This window comes from Podarcis vaucheri (genome assembly GCF_965113315.1).
Source record: "Podarcis vaucheri genome assembly, chromosome: 10".
NCBI classification, from domain to species: Eukaryota; Metazoa; Chordata; class Lepidosauria; order Squamata; family Lacertidae; genus Podarcis; species Podarcis vaucheri.
In genome coordinates, this window is record NC_138748.1 from 24,097,285 (window position 1) to 24,112,240 (window position 14,956).

Sequence of the window (14,956 nt, forward strand, 5' to 3'; positions counted from 1 at the left end):
GAGACCATTAGCTCAGACCTGATTTTACCTAGGCCTGAAGGCCAAGAGAAAGCAAGGAGATGTAAGGTGGCTGCAGGCACATATCATCATTCGAAGCAGCCAAAGATAAGCATTAATAGGGTTGCCACATTTCAAAAAGTAAAATTCCTGAGGCCTGCAAAGTTGTTGAGCTTTTTTTAAAGAAACCCACCAATTTTTTTTAAAAAGGAACCAATTTTTACACCCCAAAACCAGAACACGTCAGGAATTCTCCTGGTGTATGTCAAGCCTAAGCATTCACATCAACTTCCATGATTTTTCAGATTGGCTCCAGCTGTTGATGGCTAAGAGCTCATCCCATTGATGAGTTTTGGTCCAATCCAGGCCACCTCAGCAGGGTGCGTATTATGTTTTTTGTGTTTCTGTATATCATTGAAATATCAGGAGAAGAGCTGCTTAACTCCTTAGGAAAAAAGTAAGGTCTCTTCAGCTGCAAAGTGCAAGATGCTGTTCAGCTGGGTTCAAGTCGTTCAGAGATCTAACTTTGCTAGCAAAATATGAGGCAATCCATTTCACGTCTGAGCTGCTAGCGCTTTTTTCACATAAGGGAGCCAGCTTGAGTTTCACTCTAGAGGGTGACAAAATTTTAATAAGCTGCCCTGGAACTTGGGAGTGTGGTAATAAGGGACATTTGTTATATTCTGTAGAGATGTCATGACTTGGCAAAAAGGGACATCCCTGTAGAATGAAGGACGGCTGGGAACCTTAAATTCCACAGCATATTTGGTCCTACTAAAATATAATGACTTTCAGCACCTTTAAGATCTGTGGCCTACATTTTTAAAGACCCCTTTGCCTGTTTCCCCAGAAAGTCAGCCATAAAACACAGGTGAGGTTTACCATGTTATATTTTCTGATCCTCAGAGAAAACAACTTTTCCTTTGCACATCTGTCTTTTGCTTACAGCTGTATAAACAAGGAGCCTGAAAGATGCAAATTTCACAGCTTTTGTTCCCTCGTACCACATACCTTTGAGATAATTGGCTATTTCTTTCATATATGCCAGCCACATTTCAATGCCTTATTGGAATCTACTTGTTTGAAATAATTACAAATCACCCCCCCCTTTAGCTAGAAAAAAAGGCTCTGTGTGTATGTGTTCCCTGTCATGATCTCCCTCTCTTCTTCTTTTGTGCAAATTAGGGCTTCATACTGATAAGTTGCTTTATGAAGGGTCTGTATGACATGTAATTTTAGGTATGTGGTAGAAAGAGGCACTTGTTTCCTCCACCACACAAAAGGATTGATGAGCCAATAAGTGTCTGAAGTAGGCCTTCAGTGGTATCCTCAGCACACTTTTATCTCCCTCCCAATCTTTCTATCCCAAGGGATTTTGAAGCATAACGAATAACCTGACACCGTTCCTTCTCTCTCTCTTTTTGCTAAGATTCTGGGTAAGACTGAATACAATCTCACAAAATGACACTATGGGCATACTGGGGTGTATTACTTCTGAGTGTTTTAATCTAGTCTAGAGAATTAACACCCCCCCAAAAAAATGCATTTTAAAAATTGATATTTCGCTTGCCATTTCCCTCCATTCAATTTGCATGCGGCAAATGTGTAATTACAAATTCGTCCCTTGTGAAAATGGTTGAGGCGGCTTCAGAAAAGCTTCTCTTTCACCTGCACCCTCATTGCCAACTTTCCTCCCTCACCCTATTTGTGGGCTTAAGGCTGCCTTCTCCTTATAGTGGTTATGTAGAGAAGCACCAGCTTCGTGTTTGAACAGTCTCTCATTTTTACATCTCCTCATGAGGTGATTTTAAAATGTGGTGCTACACCTCAGCTCAGTAAAATAAGGCTGCACTTCTACTTAGAATTCTGTCCTATTGAACTCATTGGGGATACCGTGGTGCCTCGGGTTACAAACACTTCAGGTTACAGATGCTTCAGGTTACAGACTCCGCTAACCCAGAAATAGTACCTCAGGTTAAGAACTTAGCTTCAGGATGAGAACAGAAATCACGTGGCGGCGGTGCAACAGCAGCAGGAGGCCCCATTAGCTAAAGTGGTACCTCAGGTTAAGAACAGTTTCAGGTTAAGAATGGACCCCCGGAACGAATTAAGTTCTTAACCAGGGATACCATTGTACTTACAAGCAGATGGGTATGCAGGGGCAGACTTTGGTCTTTAAAATTTCAGCAGCACCCTGTTCAAGGCCAAAATACGCACCCACCTCTCGCCCTCCATTCTGCTTAATTCACTATGTCATAGTTGCGACAGCATGCAGTGCTCCCTACACTCCGCACCCAGTGCGGCAGAACCAATCATACTGTCCTAAATCTACCTCTGGTGTATGGCTTTGTTTTATAAATGCTGGGTGGTCATTAATATTGTGGTTATTCTCCCAGTATTTACTAGCTGCTTATTTAAATGGGGAAGTCAGAGGGAAACGAAATACAGAAATTCAGCATTCCGTTTTCCTTTAAATTGACCTCCCAGTTTACAATTCCCACTCCCAGTCGCAACTCGAGATAGCACTTCATGCTTTTAATTAAGCAGACTGTGGTCCATGAAAGCTTATGCTGTAGTATATTTGTGAGTGTACCAATAATCCTTTGGCATCTGACACTTTGATTAAACTTCTGAGGATTGCTCCTAAAGACAATTACGGTCAGCCAATACAGCATTTTCTAAGCAACAAAATTATTTTAACATTTATTATCCTTCTAGTCATTGCTTTGAGACGGGAGAGATGGCAGGTCAGCCCAGGCAGGTAAGCATTTTTTGGAATTATCTAATTAACCTTACTATATGTGTTCCTTTCCCATTGTGGGAATATTGCTTTTTCTCTGGGTTCCCTCAGGAGCTGGGAATTTTAGATACCAACCTGTGTGTTTCTAAACTGCAAATGTCATTCAAAGTCACATACATATCCCTCGTGTATGGGCGCAGAAAGGATAATTTAAAAGAATATTAAGCTTATAAAATTTCATGGCGGTGGAAAGCAAATTAAAAAATGAAAATAATGGCTACTTCTACGACCTTCTTTATCCAGTCACTCTGTAGTTGATGTGACACTGATATTCAATATATGGCCAATATAAATAGTAAATTGAAAGTGTATCAGAGAGAAAATTGTAATCATATTTATGAAGTATATCTATGCAAAAATGCAGCAAAGGAAAACACGCTCCTAAGGATTTGAAAAGAGAAGCGTTTTGGAAGTTACCTTCATAGTTCATATAGTCAGATGAGATAAATAGAATTCTATAAGCTTATTTATTATTCTTGGCTTTTCATATGAAAGCATTCAAAGATATTGTGTGATCTATTAGGCTTAGGTTGCTATTGTAATAAAATAATAATTTGTTCTAAATTTAGCTATGGATTCATCCTTTACTGTACAGTTAAGCAAAGCAAAGCAGGATGCTATAGTTACAATTTATTTATTTTTTTGACATGTTAAGACTGCTTACCAAAACTCAGAAAGTGGTGGCAATTTCCCGGTGTGGTTTCCAGGTAATGAAGGAGCGCTATCAGCCCTCGTGGTTGGCCAATGTCAATATTGGTGCCGGACAGCCGCAGGGACTGGCAGAATCGCCCACCAAAATTTAACATTTGTCTGTGCCAATTAGGGCACTATTGGGTGAGTAATGCTCTGGTAGTAGACCTAGCAGAGCCAGTCTTCCATGGGGCCTGCCAATCAGGCATAAAAGCTGGCTGTGCCTCCAGCAGACAGCACAGCCAGGAGGGTGTTTATTTGTTTGTTACATGTTAAACCTTGAAGACACACAGCCTGTCCACAGCTAAGAAAGTTAAGGGCCTTAAAGGTCCACTGGGTCTGGTCAGTGCTGAGATGTGAGATTGTATGGAAACCAAGTTCACGGAGTTGCAAACAGATTTCTTTTCTGGAAAAAAGTAACATGGAAATTAGCACTAAACTTCTGCTGGGTTCCACTAGACTTCCAGAAGCGGTGTTTATGTCATGTGAAAGATCACATAGTGTGGAAATCAACAGGTAGGGAAACAGGAAGACTGAATAAAGTGCCTTCTGAATGGAGCCTGAATCTAACTGAAATGGAAGTGCTGCTGGTGGTTCGTTACTCACATCTGTTTTTGACTGCAGAGCACATGACATAAAACAGAGTTGAGGAACCAGTGGTTCTTCAGATGTTGCTGGACTGCTATTCCCGTGATTCTTGACCCATGGCAATGGTTAGCTGGGGCTGATGGAAGTTTCTCAGCCCTGTCCCTTATGAATAGGCTAGAGTATGACTTTGTACACATGATGGCTTGATACAAAAGAGCTCATGGCTCCTGAGTCTTTAATAAGTTGTGTAGAAGAGTGGATTTTAGGAGGCGTTGTTGGCAGGGCGGTGGAGGGTGAGGTTAAGCAATCAAAAGGTAGATAAATTTATGAAAGAAATAAATAGTCATGCAAGCTACACTTACTGAAATTTCCCCTTCCACACAAGGGGCTGGAGTCCTGAGCTCATTTGAAGATAATCAATAGTGGAGGAAGAGATGGGGAAATAACCTCTGTATTACATCCCATTGCTTCGCCAATGCTGCATTCAGAGGTGTGTAGTTTTAGTGTCAGAAGAATGTGCTCGTTTTCATCACCACCTGCGGCCAAAAGAATAACAAAAGAATAAGAAAGGAAGAAATTATTTGGGATAGGAAAATGGAGAAAGAGGGTGATATTTGAGAGAGGGGATGTGGGTGGCGCTGTGGGTTAAACCACAGAGCCTAGGGCTTGCCGATCAGAAGGTCGGTGGTTCGAATCCCTGTGACAGGGTGAGCTCCCGTTGCTCTGTCCCAGCTCCTGCCAACCTAGCAGTTCGAAAGCAAGCCAAAAAGTGCTTTCCCGGCGGGAAGGTAAACGGTGTTTCCGTGCACTGCTCTGGTTCGCCAGAAGCAGCTTAGTCATGCTGGCCACATGACCCAGAAGCTGTACGCTGGCTCCCTCAGCCAGTAAAGCAAGAGGAGCGCCGCAACCCCAGAGTCAGCCATGGCTGGACCTAATGGTCAGGGGTCCCTTTACCTTTAATATTTGTTTGCAGAGAGACCAGTAGGTCAGGGGAACAGAAAAAACAGGTGGGTGGACCTGATAAGGAGTGGGAAATAGAAGGGATCAGCCTTTAATAGAGGGTAACAAAGTTTTAATCTGGGAACTTTAGGCATATAAAACAAATATCGTACCTCAGTGGATTAATTTCTCCTAAAACAGTCGTAGAACTATCAAACTCATCCTTAAGCTATATTAGCAAGTCAAACCTCATTTATTTCAGTATGGTTTGTTCTGGTTCTCTACTGTAAGGCACTAAAGCTTGGCTGAGAGAAGGGGAAATATATTCCATGAAACACATCATTAGCGCTATAAAATGGCCACAGGCCTTCTAGCAGATTCTGTACCACCACACACAAAAAACACGGGGATGTGTGGCCTTGTACTAGGTCCCTCACCAATGTATTTTTTAGAATGTTAGCAAGCTCTTATATTGTCTGATTTCCTTCAGCCAAGTATGAAGTTTACTCTGAATACTATAACAGAAGATTTACAACACAAGTGGCAGCAGCTGTGGCTCAAACAAATGGCAGAAGGGGGGAGTTAATTCCCTGAACCGATCCACATAAAAAGGCCGGTGTTCTTGTATCGCTTGGCGTCTGCATGAAAAGAATCTCTTATAAATATAAGACATAAAATATTATACCTGAGACAGTGGAATAGAAAATTAGGTCACCCTTGTGCTTTAATTGCCATTACTCTTTTCCTTTCGATGGATACCACAGTTTTAAATGATAACATTTAAAATCAAATATTAAGAATGATTGCAATGTAATTGTTTCATTTCTTTCATGTTTGTACTCATTAAGGACTTAAGTGAGGTCATTTCTTTAAAAGAAACTGCTTTCAGGCAGCTTTGGTCCTATTAAGTGTTTTAAAAGATTAAATGCAGGTGGTCTGCTTTCTGAATACCAAGAAGGGGACTTGCTGGAGAAGCCGAAAAACAATTTCAAACATGGGAAATGTGGGCGAATTATTCTGTCTAGAACTAAAAGGAAGCCTATATTTATGGCACCTGATTTATTTGTTTGATATACAGCATTTGCTGGGCTTTATAATTTTTAAGATGTGTGAATAGGGTCACATTAGATATTACAGGCATAGTGAGGCTGTGATTTACAAGACTTCATATTGTGCCTATTGACCTTCTCAATAAGAAAGGTTGGTGGTTGTAAAAGCACTGGAAAATTAAACTCCTTGGAGTCAGTTTAATGTATTATAAACTCTTTTTAACAACCAGCAAAATATCCGTATCAACTTCTCCATCTGATTATTATCTTTCAGTTGTTGTTGCATTGTTGTTTTAAAAGTTTGGGTTTTTTTATTTAAAAAAAGTGTTGCTGTTTGTTTGTTTTACTTCCAAACAACAATTTGCCCTTCATAAAAACAATGGCAAAGGATTTTGGCTTGGAACTTGTTGATTCAAAGGAGGAGGTAAAGAAATAAGTAGAATGGGACAATTAAACCTCCTGTAGATCTCTTTCTCTCTCATATCTCTTGGCTATGAAAGTAGGATATATGTATGTATGTGTGTGTGTGTTTCTTTGTGTCGTGGTAAACACATTTATCTATTCTACCCCCCCCAAAAAAAAAAAACCCCAACATATTAGCAGATGTACAGTTGGAAGTAATCAATATCCAGACCTCAGAGCTGGGTAATGTTTCATGTTAACACACTCACAGTGAAATGGATCGGTTGGGGACAAGAAATAGCTTTTAATTATCAGAACAATGTGTCATGGATATTCCTGAGATTGTGCTATTGGAATACAAAGTAAGACACACAGACATAGAAACAAAGGATCGGAAAAATCCAGCAATCTTTTGAGCTGTATTAGGTTAACAATTTATTTTCTTCAAAGATTATCTAGCAATAATACGATAGATGACCAGATTAGCAAATGGCTATGCACACAGTTATAAATTGCTATTGTTTATGTTAATAATCAGTCCAACTATTTTAATAGTGGTACATTTTCCAGTGCAGATTGTGTGTTTTTAATAAAAGTGTTGCAAAAAAATAATAATAGTGTGTTATTCCCTCTCTTATTCTTGTATGCTTTTGAATAAACTTTTGGATATATGATTCTGGTGCTGTTGAATCCTAGGAAATGAGAGTACTACCCTCTTCTCCTAAATTCTATAACTTTTTAACTATTTCAGATATATGCAGATCTGCAAGCTAAATATTGTACAGACACTATTGTGTAGGCATTTGATGGATTGCAAGCACCTTAGTGTGACTCACAGAAACCTCTCAGGAAGGCAACCAGAATGATCGTTTCTTGCAGATCAGGTCAAAGATTAGAGAGGAGCACCAGGAAAAGAACATCTTTAAGAAACAGTTGTGTGTTTTTTAAAGTGCTTTCCTATCATCTGCCATATGGTTTACGGAGATAGAGGATTCCTAATCATTTACTGGCCTGTCATCACTGGCAGATCATGTTAGACCCCCTGATGTATCATAGGCCTTTGCAGTGCAATAATCTCACAGAAGGTCTCACATGAGAGAGGTAAATTTCCTTAACTAGGTGGTGTTTTTTTTTAAGGACGCCCAATGCTACACAAGTATATAGGAGATTTCCACAGTGTTTGTGGCATTTGCAGTTAAGAAGAAACCTCTGTGCCAACACACACAGTTCTGAAAGGCTTCTAAATTTCAGGTGTCAAAATATTTTATCAGAACAACAGACAACTTATCCATGCATCACACAAGGAGAGGTAACCACTGACAGGTTTCTTCAGTGGGTGCGGTACAGTTCATCATCAAAGAACTGCAGCCTTTTGAGTCAAGTGCTTAAAGAAAAAGCATGCATTCTAGTTTGCTGGACCTTGCAGAAGTGTTCCGTATTCTGAGGAGTGCCAGCTTGAATAAAATATTGCGGGGACCCAGGTAAGCCCTGCCCCACATAACTGATCACATGACACAGTGCAACACACTGGTGCCAATCAATGGGGGGAGGGGCTCAAATATTTTACTGGCGCCAAAGCCACCATGGCCCTTAGGAGTTGGCTCCTGTGATTAATCTTGACATCTTGGGCTGTCTGAGTTTTTGTTATTAAAATCCAATCAAATGCTTTTTATCAATTCCTGGACAGTCTTTCATTTCTATATAACCTTGCAGTGTGTGGATCTAATAGATTTTTTAAATTTTAAGCAGGATTCCTCGGATAGGTTTAACCGATGGTTTACTTGATTCAACATTTTGTCTGCCAACAATGGCCAACCGGTTGCTTCAACAAGGTGCGATGCCCCAGACTATATCTGGTATTCAGAGGTGGTATTCAAAGGTATGTTTCTAAGAAGAGGGGTAGCTGCTGGAGACTTACCAATAATTCTATCCTGTAGTTAGAGGATCCTTGTATAAACCGAGTTATGCCATTGGCCCCAGTTGCAATGTGTCCCAGAAGGTGTAGATAGAAGTTAGTGCTTCATTTTGTACAATGTTAAATTGCTACCTATCACTTTCATTAGCCGATTGCAGATTTTTGCCTTCTTCCTGAGAGTCAATTTTGTTCCTCTCTGTGCTGCTAATATTTTTAAAATAAATTTCAGTAGAGTTCCCTCATTTTTCTATGCCAAAGAATTTGTTAAAACACAGTCATTATTCATTGCGCATTATTGTTCTGCTATTTAGTGAATTACCCACTATTTACAATTGTTTATGGCAAATTGTAAGGTGGTGGTGAATTTAGACCCTGACCAGTGGGAAAGGTTGAAATTCAGTCTATACATTTGAAGCACAATCCTTTTAAAGTATTGTTGATCAATCAGGAGAGATTAAACACAAACACACACATCAAAAATGTTTCACTTTGCCTGGATCATGTCCTCCTTTAAAATTTGATTGACTTGCCTTGCCTTATTTTATTGTGTTTTTAATATCCTGTTGGAAGCTGCCCAGAGTGGCTAGGGAGGCACGGCCAGATGGACAGGGTATAAGTAAGAAATTTTACTATTAATTATTATTATTATTATATTATTATTATTATTACTGCTGCTGCTGCTACTGCTGCTGCTACTACTACTACTACTACTACTACTACTACCACCACCATTCATACAAATTGACCATGCCTCCCCTGAAAGAAACCTGGATAATTTGGTGAACATGTTGATTATAATTGTACCCCACCCATCTGACTGGGTTGCCCCAGCCACTCTGGACTGCTTCCAACATATATAAAGGTAAAGGGACCACTGACCGTTAGGTCCAGTCGTGGCTGACTCTGAGGTTGCGGCGCTCATCTTGCTTTATTGGCCGAGGGAGCCAGCATACAGCTTCCAGGTCATGTGGCCAGCATGACTAAGCCGCTTCTGGCGAACCAGAGCAGTGCACGGAAACGGCGTTTACCTTCCCGCTGGAGCGGTACCTATTTATCTACTTGCACTTTGACGTGCTTTCGAACTGCTAGGTTGGCAGGGACCGAGCAATGGGAGCTCACCCCGTTGCAGGGATTCAAACCTTCCGATCGGCAAGTCCTAGGCTCTGTGGTTTAACCCACAGCACCACCCACATCCCTCAAACATATATAAAAACACAATAAAACATTACACTTGAAAAAGCTTCCCTATACAAGGCTGATAAAATTAGAATGTCTGAAAATGGCCAGCTATTGGCTATCAGAAAATCTATACCTTGCCTTTAATAGGTTCCCATGGTAAGAAAAAATAGTTCAAGCTCTAACAGTATATTATTAAACAAAATGCAGGCCCTTTACATAGAACAACTTTGGTTTCCAGGATCACAGCACAGATAAGAGGACTATGGCAAATCTCTGCTTAATATACTGGAGAGCTTTTCTAAGCAGAAGAAAGAAGAGATTTGGCTTAAAGCTGTAAATCAAGATGAATTTTTAAAAGAGCTTAGTGTTAACAGAGTACTAATTTTAAGTGTCCAGGTTCCAGTGAAGCAGGCTAGAAATTTCACAGCCCTTATGGGAAACTTTCAATTTGCTTTGTTTTGCGAGCAATGTTTGGCTTTAGAGAAGGTGGCTAAATGCACTGAATTCCAAGTAACTGCAGCCAAGTAAAGTTTCAAAAATAGAACTTGGAGGCCAAACAATACCCATATAGCTTACAATCAGGGGAGGGCAGAGGAAGAGTCGGCTGATTTACTGAGCAATCGTCAACAACGCAAGCAATCAAAAATGCCTTGATATAATTATTCACTCTATTCAGTAGCTGTTAGCAGAGCCATGAGATGCAAATGTATTTTATTTAAACATGTAGGAATGAATGGAGGTGGCCTTAAATATGATTTCATATGAAAGTTAACCAGGACCTTTCTGGGTTGTATGTCCCCTAGTGACTTTTAATTAAAGTGAAGACCTCACAGTACTTTGAAAAAATAAAGCATTGTCAAGGTCAAAGAATTAGGTAGGAACAGAACTAGATGAGATAGTTTGAAATATATATCAAAACAGATGCAGTGCTTCAGATCAGAATTCCAACTATTCCACTCCCATACTTCTGATTTTCCACCTCCTTCACCTCCTAAATTCATTCCATGCCCACTGAGCATGCTCAGTTCTTATTGGCTTCTGTTCTTCCGCCTCCATTTTTACAGTGGGGGGGGGCACATGTGTGTCCAATCCCAGTGTCATTGAAATCTGATTTCTGCACTGATTTCACAGGGCAGCTCTCAGTACTGATGATCCCAAGTTCTATAAGCGATAAAGGAAAAAATAAATCTATCACTTTTTCCACACTGAACAGTTTTGTCACCTCCCCCTTAATAATTATTTTCCTCGAAACTAAAAAGCCCCAACCTCTTTAACCTTTCCTGGTCACAAAGGCATTTCCTAGGGTCATTTTAGGGGGGTTTTGTATGTTTTCCAGCTCAACAATATCCTTTCCGTGATCAGAGCAACCCGCAGTATTCCCAATATGGCTGAACCAAAATGTGTAGCTAGCTTAGGAAGCTGATTTCTAAAGTCACTAAGCTCAAAACTGCAAGCATTACCCCTATTAAGATAGCAGAAATTACACCCGCAGGGTGATGTTTCTGGTTTGCTGTGTTGTAAATGCCTGCCTCTGCCAACCGAAAACTCGTGATACAGTGAGATTGTAATGTGCAGGAGGAAAATTGAGAAAAGTAATTTCATTGGCAGAAGGACTTGAGAGCTCAATGCCAGGCTAGATAAAAGGCGGAGAATAAATCCACTGTTAGTGGAAGGAACAGGAGGCCCAACCAGTCAGACTCCTAATTTTCTTTCCCATCCCTTAATAATACTCTGGCAAATGAGAAATGTGTGATGGAATGGTAGGCAGTAGCACATGAGTCTTCTGCAGTACAAGTGCAAATGACTAGTGACACAGGACATACCATTAAAAGATGACCATGAAAAGTGAGCATACAGTGAATCATCCAGCCACATAGCCTGGCAATAAGAATGTTGCAGATCTCATCTTGGAACTGATATTGCTGCTATTTAATGTAGTTTCTAGCAAGCCATTCATCACATTTATGGCTACAGCTATTCCTTTTACTGAGTCCCCCCCCCTGCTTCTTTTCTTTCTGTCTCTCTCTACCCTTCCACTTCCATATTCTCCAATACCAGTGCTAGTTTGTAGAATTGGGAAGCTGAACAGTACACAAATTCATGCCTAGTCAAATAATGGTGAGTCTGGGCTGGAATTCTTTATCAGGACATTGCCATCAATGTTACTAGCTTTCAGAGCGTAGCTACTGTTAGCAAGCTCTTTCAAGACTAGCTCCCGAAAACCTAGTTCTGAGTCGATGTCTGAACCAGTCTGTCTTCAAAGCTTCAAAAAGACACACACTGCCTTTAAAAAAAGGAAGAGGGGGGGGGGAATCAGGCTGTAACGCAAGGACTGAAGACGTTTTTCACAGTTGAGCTCCCTTATAAGAAGTCAGTTATAGAAATGCAAGTCTTGCTAGTAGTTAATGGACAAAATGAATTTTCAAAGACATCAGACCATTTCTGCCAGCATTTCTTTCATTTCATTTAGTTGCAAGGAAATAATATATGCTATAGGCACTTGGAGTGATTTTCTTACAAGACAGAACAGCACATAGTGGCACTGCTTTAGCGCTTTCCCACAATTACTTTAAGGATGAAAGAACTTAGATATTCAAGAGTCAGGTGGCACTTTGATCTGATTCCTTCCCTCCCCTCCTTTAAAATCAAGCGACTTCCTCAGTAGAGACAGAACATGGTCTAGAACCATTTTATGATGTGTCTCCCCCACACAATCTGATCTTTGATCAAACATAGAGCAGCTAGACCGGGGGGGGGGGGTAGGGGCCGGCGACAACAAAGATTAACATAAGCTGTCATAGACTACAGTTCATTTTATCAGATGAATGAAGTGTTATCCTATGTTGGAAGGTATATACACACAAGTGCGAGGGGGGGGATGTAAACGGTGAAGGCAGAAGAAAATGAAGTACAAAAAGTGCAATAAACCCATTAACCATCCACAAATGAGTCTTGATAATGATAACACATGCATCCTGGTATCCCACCTGTAGTGGGATAAAAACAAAGAAACCCACCATCATCTTGGTAATGCTACAGTTGTTGGGACTGAACTTCTAGCTAAGTTGCAAGTCAGTGGTTTTACAATTGAGAGTTCCTTTGAATCTCCCAGGGTAGCTGCTTCACAGTTTCCCAGGGCTGTTGCCACGGCCATTGAGAATTCCTCCCTTAACCCTAACTCTCCAGAAAACTTAGCATGCCTCTAACAACTTCGCCCATGCTTAGTGAAACAGTAATTAACCTGCTCTTGTGACTTCAAAAAATGGGTTTGTTTTGTAGAGTTAGGGTTTTAACGTTACATTGATATCAGTTCCTTACTTCAGTTTAAATGAATTGAGTTGTTTTCTGAACCCATGTACATAATAATAAGAATAATTTATTTATACCCCGCCCATCTGGCTGAGTTTCCCCAGCCACTCTGGGCGGCTCCCAATCAAGTGTTAAAAACAGTACAGCAATAAATATTAAAAACTTCCCTGAACAGGGCTGCCTTCAGATGTTTTTTAAAGATAGGATAGCTGCTTATTTCCTTCACATCTGAAGGGAGGGTGTTCCACAGGGTGGGCGCCACTACCGAGAAGGCCCTCTGTGTGGTTCCCTGTAACCTCACTTCTTGCAATGAGGGAACCGCCAGAAGGACAAGATGGTTGGACAGTGTTCTCGAAGCTACCAACATGAGTTTGACCAAACTGCGGGAGGCAGTGGAAGACAGGAGTGCCTGGTATGCTTTGGTCCATGGGGTCATGAAGAGTCGGACACGACTAAATGACTAAACAACATATTTAACACAGAGAAGATATACTGGAAAATGCTCAGTTCACTATTCTTGTCACCCAAGTCTTATATAGCAACTTATTCTAACAATTTAACCTAGAATAGACTAAAAAATAATAATCAAAGACTATTTATCGGAATGAAATACAGACTACAAAAGAAAACAAAGGGACTACAAAGTGTATGAGGCAGAGGATAACACCTTAATTGCCCAGAAAATCTATTAACAAAGGACAAAATGACTATTCTGAGACCTTTTTCTCTTGTACTATATTTTCAAATACTATGTACAGTGTTGAGATCAAAGACACTGAACTATTGGTAAAGCAGTTTCAGAAAGTACTTGCCATGTGTCGACTGGCTATCTGTATGAGTGAGTGTATCTGTACAATAATGATCCTTTTTATGTGTCAAGCTTCTCTAATGAGTTAATAATTTAATTAACATAAAAGCACTGAGCAACTCACAGCCTTTATATGTCTCAGGACCTACGTGAACTCAATTATCTCCATTTGATCTACATTTTATTTGAGGTTACAGTGTGTATATATAAAACTGATTGAGTTTTTTATCACTTGCATTTTATTAGTGGAAGTTTTTCTTATTAAAATAATAACAGAAAGGGGGAGCCATTTTTGGTTTTGTAAAGCGGCTAGGCGCCGGAAGGTCTAAGTATATAATGGCAATTTTGGCGTTGCTTTGGAGAGCATTCCAAAAAGCGTTCTATAGTTGAATAGTAAAATTATGGAGAAGCTTTTCACTGTATTTTAACAATGAAGGCACTTGTGTTGGCCTGAGGACCTGAGTTATGGACTAGTGAGTGACGAGCTTCTTTAATATCCGAGTGGACTATTTTGGTGAAAAAGGAGTCCAAGGACTTTTATGCCCTTTCCCTGTTCACCCTCAAGATTGTACTGCATGATTGGAATGTACAAGACAGTCCTTTGAGTAGAGATGGGTCAAATATGGGCTTCCAGACTACAACTCATATCACCCCTGATCACTGGTAGTGCTAGCTGTGGTAGATGGGAGATAAGAATGTGATGATACCTGGAGGGCCATGGGTTCCTCATCCCTGCCTCAAAAGAATAGACCAGCACTCCCCACATTGTATCAGCATGGAATAGCAATGTGATTCTGGAGTGTTATTTTATGCATGTGTAGAAAACTAAAAAAAGAGATTGAGAAACCTAGTGTCAACATAATGGACTGAGAAAGCCAAAGAAATTGCCCATTTGTAGAAGTAATTACATTGGTCTTCCATATTAAATTAAAGAGGTTTATGCCATAGTTTGGAAATTACACATTTTTAGTACTTGGAGCTCATTTAGACTCTGTAATCACTTTTTGTCACACTTGGCCTAAGTGGTATCTTCTTACCATCATTCCTCAGGGGCCTGAAACATTTTTTATTTAATTACCTATACTTAAATATTATTCTCTTACATATACTGGGGAAGTACATTATTCATTGCCTTTTCACTGAACATTCACGGGTTTGCTTGTCCAATTTGTTTTTTTGGTGTGTGTGGTTTTTTTAAAATCATCTTGGGGGAGCACTTTAATTACTGCTCAGGGTTGGGCTGGCAATGCTGATTACCTTATAGATTTGGGATAAAATAA

At 40.2% G+C, this 14,956-nt stretch overlaps 1 long non-coding RNA gene across 1 annotated transcript in view; it reads right to left on the reverse strand.

Moving 5' to 3' along the window:
* Window positions 1–14,956, reverse strand: part of LOC309541761 — a 117,527-nt gene that overhangs the window by 72,632 nt on the left and 29,939 nt on the right. The window contains exon 2 of the long non-coding RNA XR_014223902.1: window positions 4,438–4,611. This is a non-coding gene — a long non-coding RNA (uncharacterized lncRNA). The remainder of the gene's footprint in view (window positions 1–4,437; window positions 4,612–14,956) is intronic.